General features: G+C 41.1%; 1 long non-coding RNA gene across 1 annotated transcript in view; it reads left to right on the plus strand.

The window, feature by feature from the left end:
• LOC137622068 (uncharacterized) overlaps nt 1-11,977 on the plus strand; it is a 17,526-nt gene continuing 5,549 nt past the window's right edge. The window contains exon 1 of the long non-coding RNA XR_011040342.1: nt 1-87. This is a non-coding gene — a long non-coding RNA (uncharacterized lncRNA). The remainder of the gene's footprint in view (nt 88-11,977) is intronic.

The following is an 11,977-nucleotide window of genomic DNA, read 5'->3' on the forward strand; positions in this document are numbered from 1 at the left end:
GTTGGATGTCAGCTCAGTTTGGACATTGAAGTCAAAGTGTACAGTGCTATTCTCTTTTCTGTCTTCCATCTACATCGAAGGTTTAAGGTAAGCCGGTTGAAAAAAACGAAGGTATATTGAGTAACATTGAATATCTTTAAAGGTTCCGTGTAAATAATTTAAACGTTCACTGTTAAAAATTGGTATTAAAAAGCGGTAAATGTCTGGAAACATTTATTCCAGAAATTTTAATTTTAAAATCGGATATAATGACTTAAAAGGGCGAAATTACGGTCACAAACCGGTAAAAGATGATGATAAAGGTAAAATTACGGTCGCCATACGGTTGAGACCAGTACATTTTTACGGAGAATTTCCGAATAAAATCAAGTTTTTTTTTTCTAAGTGTTCTGGTATATAAGAAAGAATTCCTCATTCCATACTTAAATAGGTTCGTTATCAAGACTTTTTAAAGTCAATTCTGAACTTAATGACTTATTTTTTCATTGGAAGGTTAAGTTTAAGCTTTGCAACTAAAATATATCCTATAATTTCCCATACCGATAGACTTGAGATTTTTTACATAATGGATTCTTAAACTTTGTTTTAGGGTAAATCATTTTCTGAAAGTCATTTTTTATTCATAAATTATTCCCGCAGAATAGCTAAGATTTAATTTTGAAAGTCTTATCTATTCTCGGGAATAATTTAATTTTCTAGATATGGATAATTTGGTAGAAAAGGCTGAGCACCGATTAAATTTGTTTTTGCTCCTGTTATAGAATTTTAATTTGGTATAAATTATTAGGGTACACTCGGGCACACTGTTCTATCTTGTTTCTGTTTCTCTTGTTTAGTTGTTTTTTGTAGTTTATATAGGAAATATTTATTTTAATGTTACTGTTATTGAAATACCTTATTTTTCCTTGTTTCCTTTCCTCACTGGGGCATTTTCCCTGTTGGAGCCCTTGGGGTTATAACATCCTGCTTTTCCACCTAGGGTTATAGCTTAGCAAGTAATTATAATACTGTAAGTGGCATTATTTGTGTTTAGATTATGAAACTTAGTGAAAATATCCAATTAAGGATCAGGGATCATTAAGATAATCAAATTTTCATGTGATAATCTAAAGCTACAAATCTCGTTTTTATATATTTTGGATTTTTCATTTTGTTGAAAAAATCCTTTAATTGAATTTACCGGTGTATTTATTTCGCGGACGTGGTAGAATGACCAATTACCATGTAGAAGTTTAACAGATGCAGTAAGTCTTGGAAATCTTTTGACAAGATCCGGTGTAATGGTCTGTTTCCCTCTCCCCCCCGTCCGAAATTCTCCCCCCCCCCCCGGAAATAGGGCCTAGGATATATATCCCCAAGGGGGAACTTTGTCCCTGGATATTCCTCCCTCTGGACCAAGATTCCCTCTTTGCTTGGAGGTAATCATTATTTCGGACCAGGGGAAAAAACAGACCATTACACCGGGTCATAAATGTCATTAATTTCTTTAATTTAAATGTTTTTAGAGTGCGCAGTTCAACATTACCTCTTGCTAGTACAAGTTTGTGACCTGGGAAGGGTCTGAGGGATTGCCCCCGGCTAGGGGTTGTGACCTGGGAAGGGTGTCTGGGGGCTTGCCCCCGGCTTAGGGTTGACCTGGGAAGGGTGTCTGGGGGCTTGCCCCCGGCTTGGGGTTCACCTGGGAAGGGGGTCAGGCTGCTTGCCCCGGCTAGGGGTTGTGACCTGGGAACTTCTAGGTTAGGTTAGGTGGGTTTGTTAGGTTCTGTACCCTTTTGTACTTTTTCATATTTTGTGTAAAGGGTTTATGGAAAAATGCTTTAAAATACACGTTAATATTGTCGTAGCATTGCTAACGTTAGCAATGGCATCGTAATGTTAGTAACGTTGCGTAACATTGTATATAGATATTCCTAATATTTTGTCAAACTTACCGTTGATTAATTCATCAAAAGTTTCTCTGTAAGGGAGGGTGGGGGAAAATATCTTAGGGCTGAAATTCCCTCTGGGGGCATAACAGCCCGGGCTGCTTTTCCTGGGGGAAAATCGATCCTAGGCTAATTTTTCTGGGGGGAATTTCAGTCGGGGGAAAATTTCCTGCTGCTCCGGGTTCAGATTTCAGCGTTGAAGTGGAAGAGCCTGTGCAGTGGCATCCAGATCAAGCTTTAACTTGATCGGTCAAAAGTTTAATTTACTTAAAAACCCTCATCAGACAAATTAGTAACTTCCTAAATGATTGGAACTTCTGTGGGTAAAGTAGTTTTTAAGTATATCGACTCTATTACTATTAAAAGTGAATCTGAAGTAAAGTAATTTCAAGTGTACTGACCCCAATGTAAATCTAAATCTGTTGATTTTCTCAAGTGTATTTCTAAGAATGTTTGAATATCAGACTTTAACTGTATAACCAGCATGTTACACTGGAATGAGAAAAACTAGTTAGGTGTAACCTGATTAAAACTTGTGAATAAGTTTATTGGTAGTGTGTGAATAGTTGGTTCACAAATATATTTCCTCCAAAATACTCGCCCACTCGGCTAATGCGTATAGAGCGATATTTACCACTTGTCAAGTCAGGGCCAATCGGATAATGTTAGCGAGTGAAGCTAGCCACGGTGGATCAAAAACCAGTGTCAAACCAGAGGAGCAATGAGATAGTTAGCGAGCGAAGCTAGCCATGCCTGAACAAAAACCAGTGTCAACCCAGAGGAGCAATGAGATAGTTAGCGAGCGAAGCTAGCCACGGCGGAGCAAAAACCCAGTGTCAAACCAGAGGAGCAATGAGGTAGTTTGCGGCCATAGCTAGCCACGGCTGAGCAAAAACCAGTGTCAAACCAGAGCAGCAATGAGATGTCTGCGAGTGAAGCTAGCCACGGCTGAGCAAAAACCAGTGTTAAACCAGAGGAGCAATGAGACAGTTAGCGAGCGAAGCTAGCCACGGTTGAGCAAAAACCAGTGTCAAACCAGAGGAGCAATGAGATAGTTTGCGAGCGAAGCTAGCCACGGTTGAGCAAAACCAGTGTCAAACCAGAGGAGCAATGAGATAGTTAGCGAGCGAAGCTAGCCACGGCGGAGCAAAAACTCAGTGTCAAACCAGAGGAGCAATGAGATAGTTTGCAAGCAAAGCTAGCCACGGCTGAGCAAAAGCAGTGTCAAACCAGAGCAGCAATGAGATAATGTCTAAGAGTGAAGCTAGCCACGCCTGAGCTAAAACCAGTGTCAAACCAGAGGAGCAAGAGATAATGTATGCGAGCGAAGCTAGCCACGGCGCAGCAAAAACCAGAAACTAATCCGTATTAGTTTGAATACTAGAATACTTATTAGTATGGGTGACGACACAATGAGATTCTAATTTTTCAAGTTTTATAAATATGCGTTGCAAGATATATTCTATATTTCTAGCTCTGTTGAAGCCCTTGGGCTTACAGCATCTTACTTTTCTAACTAGGGTTGTAACATAATAACAAAAATAATGATAAGTCTTCAGTTTTCTCTTGAAAGCCCTAACATCTAAAGCATTACAATACGTTGAGCTGAGATTTGAATGTGGTACATATTGAAGTTTTTAGGGTGCCTAGATTTACACCCCGAGGAGCAAGGTTTGTCCATTTTAATTCTAATTTTTGTGACACGAGATTTATCGTTCTTTTTATGGGTGGTTAGTCTTAATTTAGTATACCAAGTCTCTAGCCTTCATTCATATTGTAAAGGATTGTACTTTGAAATTAGTAGCCAGACCACTGCTAAAGTTTATTAGCTAATGAAATAAATTAAAATGTCATATCAATGTATGTATAGAAATTACTATAGGGGTTTCTTAGTCCCTATAATGAGTTTTCGTTCATATTGTAAACAATTATTTTACTTGGAAGTTAGTAGCCAAACCACTGCTAAAGCTTAATAGCTTACTAGCTAATATAACATTACAATGTCACCTCGGTGTTTTACAGAAATTCCTATGGGGAAATGTGATAATATACTGTTAAAAATTTGTCATAAAGGTAAAAATCCTGGAATAAATGTTACCCGGCATTTACAGTTTTTAAGATATTTTGACGTAAAGGACTGATATTACGGTCAATAACCCGTAAAAGATATTAAGAAAGTAGTTTAAAAATTACGGTCGCCTGTATTTTACTGAAATACGGATTAGAACCGTATATATTTTCAGAGAAATTCAGATTGATTTTTCAAATCAGGGACGATTTTGTATATACTGTATGGTAACTTTTTGTATTCAACCACGCTTTTACTAATTGCATGTAATGCTGACTAATGTAATTACCTCCGCCAACGAAGTTGGAAGGAGGTTATGTTTTGGCCTCTATTTGTGCGTATGTGTTTATTTGTGAACAGCTTCCTGGACACAATTTTAATCGTAGAGCGATGAAACTTGCAGGGATTAACTTATGTAAAAAGCTAGGAATGGTGCTCAATTCATGTAATCAACCATAAGTTTGGACACCGTTGTCACAGACTTCAAACTTCGTTCATATTTGAGTGTATGAAAATCTACACCAATTATCACATGTTAAGGTCGAAGGTCAAGATCGAGAAATAATCTGCCTCGGCGGAGGTCTGAGCACTACTGAATGCCCCTCTAGTTTTTGTGGTATTGGTCAGTTTGGCTTTTAAATCCGTAAACGATAGAGTTCGTTGCTAATTTAAATTGGTTTTAAGACTTCAACCCATCACAGTTCAAAACTTTAATATAATTCTTTTTATTCATGAGTTTTTTTAAAATTTCTTTTTAAAGTGGATAGTTTCTAGACATACATAGTTTCATTAACATTTTATAAGTTATAGAAATTTATGATAATTTATCAATTTAAACACTGTGGCAATGTTATAAAGAACAATGGTACAAATTTCCTGTGTTTGGAAAGGCGAAGGATTATATTGAGCCTACAACTTTTCTCGAAAGGGCACATTTGAAGAGACTTTTAAAGTGACTGTTAGTTCTTTAAAGGGATACGGTAAAGCATAGGGCAGATATGATTGGGTAAACATGGTGAGGCATGTACTGTAAAGCACTAACTGGATACGATAAAGCAGTGGACGAATACGGTAAAGCCTAGGGCAGATGTGGTGAGGCATGTACTGTAAAGCACTAACTGGATACGATAAAGCAGTGGACGAATACGGTAAAGCCTAGGGCAGATGTGGTGAGGCATGTACTGTAAAGCACTAACTGGATACGATAAAGCAGTGGACGAATACGGTAAAGCCTAGGGCAGATGTGGTGAGGCATGTACTGTAAAGCACTAACTGGATACGATAAAGCAGTGGACGAATACGGTAAAGCATAGGGCAGATGTGGTGAGGCATGTACTGTAAAGCACAAACTGGATACAGTAAAGCACCGGTCGAATACGGTAAAGCCCTAGTAGAATACGGCAAAGCATAAGGCAGATATGGTTAGGTAGATATGGTGGGGCATGTACGGTAAAGCTCTTAACTGGATACAGTAAAGCTCTAACTGGATACAGTAAAGCACCGGTCGAATGCGGTAAAGCTTAGGGCGGATAGGGTTTGGTAGATACGGTAAAGCACTGGCCGGATACGGAAAAGCCCTGGCCGGATACGGCGAAGCCCTGGCCGAATAGGGAAAAGCCTTGGCCGAATAGGGAAAAGCCCTGGCCGAATAGGGAAAAGCCCTGGCCGAATAGGGAAAAGCCCTGGCCAAATAGGGAAAAGCCCCGGCCGAATAGGGAACAGCCCTGGCCGAATAGGGAACAGCCCTGGGCGAATACAGTAAAGCACCGGTCAAATACGGTGAAGCACTGGGCGAATACGGTAAGGCGCCGGGCGAATACGGTAAGGCGCCGGGCGAATAGGGTAAGGCGCCGGGCGAATAGGGTAAGGCGCCGGGCGAATAGGGTAAGGCGCCGGGCGAATAGGGTAAGGCGCCGGGCGCATAGGGTAAGGCGCCGGGCGCATAGGGTAAGGCGCCGGGCGCATAGGGTAAGGCGCCGGCCGCATAGGGTAAGGCGCCGGCCGCATAGGGTAAGGCGCCGGGCGCATAGGGTAAGGCGCCGGGCGCATAGGGTAAGGCGCCGGCCGCATAGGGTAAGGCGCCGGCCGCATAGGGTAAGGCGCCGGCCGCATAGGGTAAGGCGCCGGCCGCATAGGGTAAGGCGCCGGCCGCATAGGGTAAGGCGCCGGCCGCATAGGGTAAGGCGCCGGCCGCATAGGGTAAGGCGCCGGCCGCATAGGGTAAGGCGCCGGCCGCATAGGGTAAGGCGCCGGCCGCATAGGGTAAGGCGCCGGCCGCATAGGGTAAGGCGCCGGCCGCATAGGGTAAGGCGCCGGCCGCATAGGGTAAGGCGCCGGCCGCATAGGGTAAGGCGCTAGCCAGATATGGTGAAGTCCTGGCCGAATACAGTAAAGCACTAGCCAGATATGGTAAACCCCTGGCCAAATACAGTAAAGCACTGGTCGAATATGGTAAAGCACAAGGCAGATATGGTTGGGTAGGTATGGTGAGGCATGTATGGTAAAGCTCTTAAATGGATACAGTAAAGCTCTAACTGGATATAGTAAAGCACTGGCCGAATACGGTAAAGCACAGGGCAGATATGATTGGGTAGATATGTTGGGGCATGTACGGTAAAGCTCTTGACTGGATGCAGTAAAGCTCTAACTGGATAAAGTAAAGCACTGGTCGAATACGGTAAAGCATAGGGCAGATATGGTTGGGTAGATATGTTGAGTCATGTACGGTAAAGCTCTTGACTGGCTATAGTAAAGCTCTAACTGGATACAGTAAAGCACTGGTCGATTACGGTAAAGCATAGGACAGATGTGGTTGGGTAGATATGTTGAGGCATGTACGGTAAAGCTCTTAACTGGATACAGTAAAGCTCTAACTGGATACAGTAAAGCACTGGTCGATTACGGTAAAGCAGAGGACAGATATGGATGGGTATATATGTTTTGGCATGTACGGTAAAGCTCTTGACTGGATACAGTAAAGCACTAACTGGATACAGTTAAGTATTAACTGGATACAGTAAAGCACTGGCCGAATACGGTAAAGCATAGGGCAAATATGGTTGGGTATATATGTTGAGGCATATATGTTGAGGCATGTACGGTAAAGCTCTTGACTGGATACAGTAAAGCACTGACTGGATACAGTTAAGTATTAACTGGATACAGTAAAGCACTGACTGGATACAGTTAAGTATTAACTGGATACAGTAAAGCACTGGCCGAATACGGTAAAGCATAGGGCAAATATGGTTGGGTAGATAAGTTGAGGCATGTACGGTAAAGCTCTTGACTGGATACAGTAAAGCTCTAACTGGATACAGTAAAGCACTGGTCGAATACGGTAAAGCATAGGACAGATATGGTTGGGTAGATATGTTGAGGCATGTATGGTGAAGCTCTTAACTGGATACAGTAAAGCACTAACTGGATACAGTAAAGCACTAACTGGATACAGTAAAGCACTAACTGGATACAGTAAAGCACTAACTGGATACAGTAAAGCACTAACTGGATACAGTAAAGCACTGGTCGAATACGGTAAAGCATAGGGCAGATATGATTGGGTAGATATGTTGAGGCATGTACGGTAAAGCTCTTAACTGGATACAGTAAAGCACTGGTCGAATATGGTAAAGCATAGGGCATATATGGTTGGGTAGATATGTTGAGGCATGTACGGTAAAGCTCTTAACTGGATACAGTAAAGCTCTAACTGGATACAGTAAAGCACTGGTCGAATACGGTAAAGCATAGGGCAGATATGGTTGGGTAGATATGTTGAGGCATGTACGGTAAAGCTCTTAGCTGGATACAGTAAAGCTCTAACTGGATACAGTAAAGCACTGGTCGAATACGGTAAAGCATGGGCAGATATGGTTGGGTAGATATGTTGAGGCATGTATGGTAAAGCTCTTAACTGGATACAGTAAAGCACTAACTGGATACAGTAAAGCACTAACTGGATACAGTAAAGCACTGGTCGAATACGGTAAAGCATAGGGCAGATATGTTGAGGCATGTTCGGTAAAGCTTTTAACTTGATTCAGTAAAGCACTAACTGGATACAAGTAAAGCACTAACTGGATACAGTAAAGCACTAACTGGATACAGTAAAGCACTGGTCGAATACGGTAAAGCATAGGGCAGGTATGGTTGAGTAGATATGTTGAGGGATGTACGGTAAAGCTCTTAACTGGATACAGTAAAGCACTAACTGGATACAAGTAAAGCACTAACTGGATACAAGTAAAGCACTAACTGGATACAAGTAAAGCACTAACTGGATACAGTAAAGCACTGGTCGAATATGGTAAAGCATAGGGCAGATATGGTTGGGTAGATATGTTGAGGCATGTACGGTGAAGCTCTTAACTGGATACAGTAAAGCACTAACTGGATACAGTAAAGCACTAACTGGATACAGTAAAGCACTGGTCGAATACAGTAAAGCATAGGGCAGATATGTTGAGGCATGTACGGTAAAGCTTTTAACTGGATACAGTAAAGCACTAACTGGATACAAGTAAAGCACTAACTGGATACAATTAAAGCACTAACTGGATACAGTAAAGCACTAACTGGATACAGTAAAGCACTGGTCGAATACGGTAAAGCATAGGTCAGGTATGGTTGAGTAGATATGTTGAGGCATGTACGGTAAAGCTCTTAACTGGATACAGTAAAGCACTAACTGGATACAGTAAAGCTCTAACTGGATACAGTAAAGCACTGGTCGAATACGGTAAAGCATAGGGCAGGTATGATTGAGTAGATATGTTGAGGTATGTACGGTAAAGCTCTTAACTGGATGCGGTAAAGCACTAACTGGATGCGGTAAAGCACTAACTGGATACAGTAAAGCTCTTAACTGGATACAGTAAAGCTCTTAACTGGATACAGTAAAGCATTAACTGGATACAGTAAAGCACTAACTGGATACAGTAAAGCACTGGTCGAATACGGTAAAGCATAGGGCAGATATGGTTGAGTAGATATGTTGAGGCATGTACGGTAAAGCTCTTAACTGGATACAGTAAAGCACTAACTGGATACAGTAAAGCTCTAACTGGAATACAGTAAAGCACTGGTCGAATACGGTAAAGCATAGGGCAGGTATGATTGAGTAGATATGTTGAGGTATGTACGGTAAAGCTCTTAACTGGATGCGGTAAAGCACTAACTGGATGCGGTAAAGCACTAACTGGATACAGTAAAGCTCTTAACTGGATACAGTAAAGCATTAACTGGATACAGTAAAGCACTAACTGGATACAGTAAAGCACTGGTCGAATACGGTAAAGCATAGGGCAGATATGGTTGAGTAGATATGTTGAGGCATGTACGGTAAAGATCTTAGCTGGATACAGTAAAGCTCTAACTGGATACAGTAAAGCACTGGCCGAATACAGTAAAGCATAGGGCAGATATGGTTGGGTAGATATGTTGAGGATGTACGGTAAAGCTCTTAACTGGATGCGGTAAAGCACTAACTGGATACAGTAAAGCTCTAACTGGATACAGTAAAGCACTGGTCGAATACGGTAAAGCATAGGGCAGATATGGTTAGGTAGATATGTTGAGGCATGTACGGTAAAGCTCTTAGCTGGATACAGTAAAGCTCTAACTGGATACAGTAAAGCACTGGTCGAATACAGTAAAGCACTGGTCGAATACAGTAAAGCATAGGGCAGATATGTTGAGGCATGTACGGTAAAGCTCTTAACTGGATACAGTAAAGCTCTAACTGGATACAGTAAAGCACTGGTCGAATATGGTAAAGCATAGGGCAGATATGGTTGGGTAGATATGTTGAGGCATGTACGGTAAAGCTCTTAACTGGATACAGTAAAGCTCTAACTGGATACAGTAAAGCACTGGTCAAATACGGTAAAGCATAGGGCAGATATGGTTGGGTAGATATGTTGAAGCATGTACGGTAAAGCTCTTAACTGGATACAGTAAAGCTCTAACTGGATACAGTAAAGCACTGGTCAAATACGGTAAAGCATAGGGCAGATATGGTTGGGTAGATATGTTGAGGCATGTACGGTAAAGCTCTTAGCTGGATACAGTAAAGCTCTAACTGGATACAGTAAAGCACTGGTCAAATACGGTAAAGCATAGGGCAGATATGGTTGGGTAGATATGTTGAGGCATGTACGGTAAAGCTCTTAGCTGGATACAGTAAAGCTCTAACTGGATACAGTAAAGCACTGGCCGAATACGGTAAAGCATAGGGTAGATATGTTGAGGCATGTACGGTAAAGCTCTTAACTGGATACAGTAACGCTCTTAACTGGATACAGTAAAGCACTGGCCGAATACGGTAAAGCATAGGGTAGATATGTTGAGGCATGTACGGTAAAGCTCTTAGCTGGATACAGTAAAGCTCTAACTGGATACAGTAAAGCACTGGCCGAATACGATAAAGCATAGGGCAGATATGGTTGGGTAGATATGTTGAGGCATGTACGGTAAAGCACTAACTGGATATAGTAAAGCACCAGTCGAAAACGGTAAAGCACTGGTCGAATACGGTAAAGCATATGGCAGATATGGCGAGGCATGTACTGTAAAGCACTAACTGGTTACAGTAAAGCACTCACTGACTGGATGCGGTTAAGCACTAACCGGATACGGTAAAGCACCGGTTGAATACATTAAAGCCCTGGTCAAATACGTTAAAGCCCATGTTGAATACTGTAAAGCACCGGTCTAATATGGTAAAGCGTAAGTCGGATATGGTTAGGCAGACATGTTGAGCATATACGGTGAAGCATAGTGGACATGGTAAAGCATTGGTCAATTACGATAATGCATAAGGCGGATATGGTTGGGTAGATATGGTGGGTCATGTATGGTAGCTCGTATATGGTAGAGCATAGGTTGGATATGGCAAAGCACTGGTCGATTACGGTATTAGTATTGTAGGAATACAGTAAAGTATTTTCGAATACTATAACGTATTTTAGGCATACAGTAATATATTGGCTGAAGACGGTGAAGCTTTGGTCAAATTCGGTACAAGTATTGTTCGAATACAGTATATAGAATTGAGAATAAGTGCAAGAAGTTGGAGCTGCATTGTATGTTTGTACACCTTCTCCCATAGTGGGATAGTGTCTTCAGTGCAACCCTTTTGGTATACTGTAGGCATTGCTAATACATTTTTAGCATCCATTTAGCCCTTTGCTTATTAACCCTTTACCCTCCCTTAATTACATACTTTTCAACTTGGCCCTACCTTACCTCCATTGCTGTTTCTTTGTCAATGTTGCTTTACTCGTTGTTTTTTTGTGTTGTGCAATTGCTTGAATCTCGATAGCATTTCAATGTTGAATGCCTCTTTGGTCATGGCATGGGGCTAAAATGCTTTACATCCAATATCCATCTATTCTAAAGGGATAAGACTTCAATGTTAATGAGGGTGGCAACGGGGTATCTAGACCTATCTAAGGTAAAGGTCTAAAATTGGTCGAACAAGTTCCCTGTTTTAGGAACGTGCTGTTAATCTGTGATAGATGATTTAATCTGCCAAGTTTATTTATAGCAACAAATGTAAATAGAATTGGTCAAGATACTTAATGCTTTCATAAATTTTATAGTTTTCCTCCAACGGGGCATTTGATGTACAAACAATCAATATTTTTATTTCAAAAGTCATAAACTGCCAAGATGCAGTTCTCCTAACTAAAGGATAGGACTCTTTTGGGTCTGAGGCAGTGACACTTCAATTCTTTCGAAGTTATGTAACAATGTATTTTTGAGTCAAAATAATTTGTTTATATTAGAAGTCTAGGTAGTCACTGTTTGGAGGCTGGACTAATATTTTAATTAAAGTAATAACGAACATCAATTATTTAGTCCAGAATGCAAGAGTTTATAGTTTACTGAACCTAATTAAATCTTTCTAATTCGGACCGTCTTCGATTAAATATTTTAATAAAGAACTACAGTTGAAGAAAATATTTATATTTATTTATGA

This window comes from Palaemon carinicauda, chromosome 28 (assembly GCF_036898095.1).
Source record: "Palaemon carinicauda isolate YSFRI2023 chromosome 28, ASM3689809v2, whole genome shotgun sequence".
Taxonomy (NCBI): domain Eukaryota; kingdom Metazoa; phylum Arthropoda; class Malacostraca; order Decapoda; family Palaemonidae; genus Palaemon; species Palaemon carinicauda.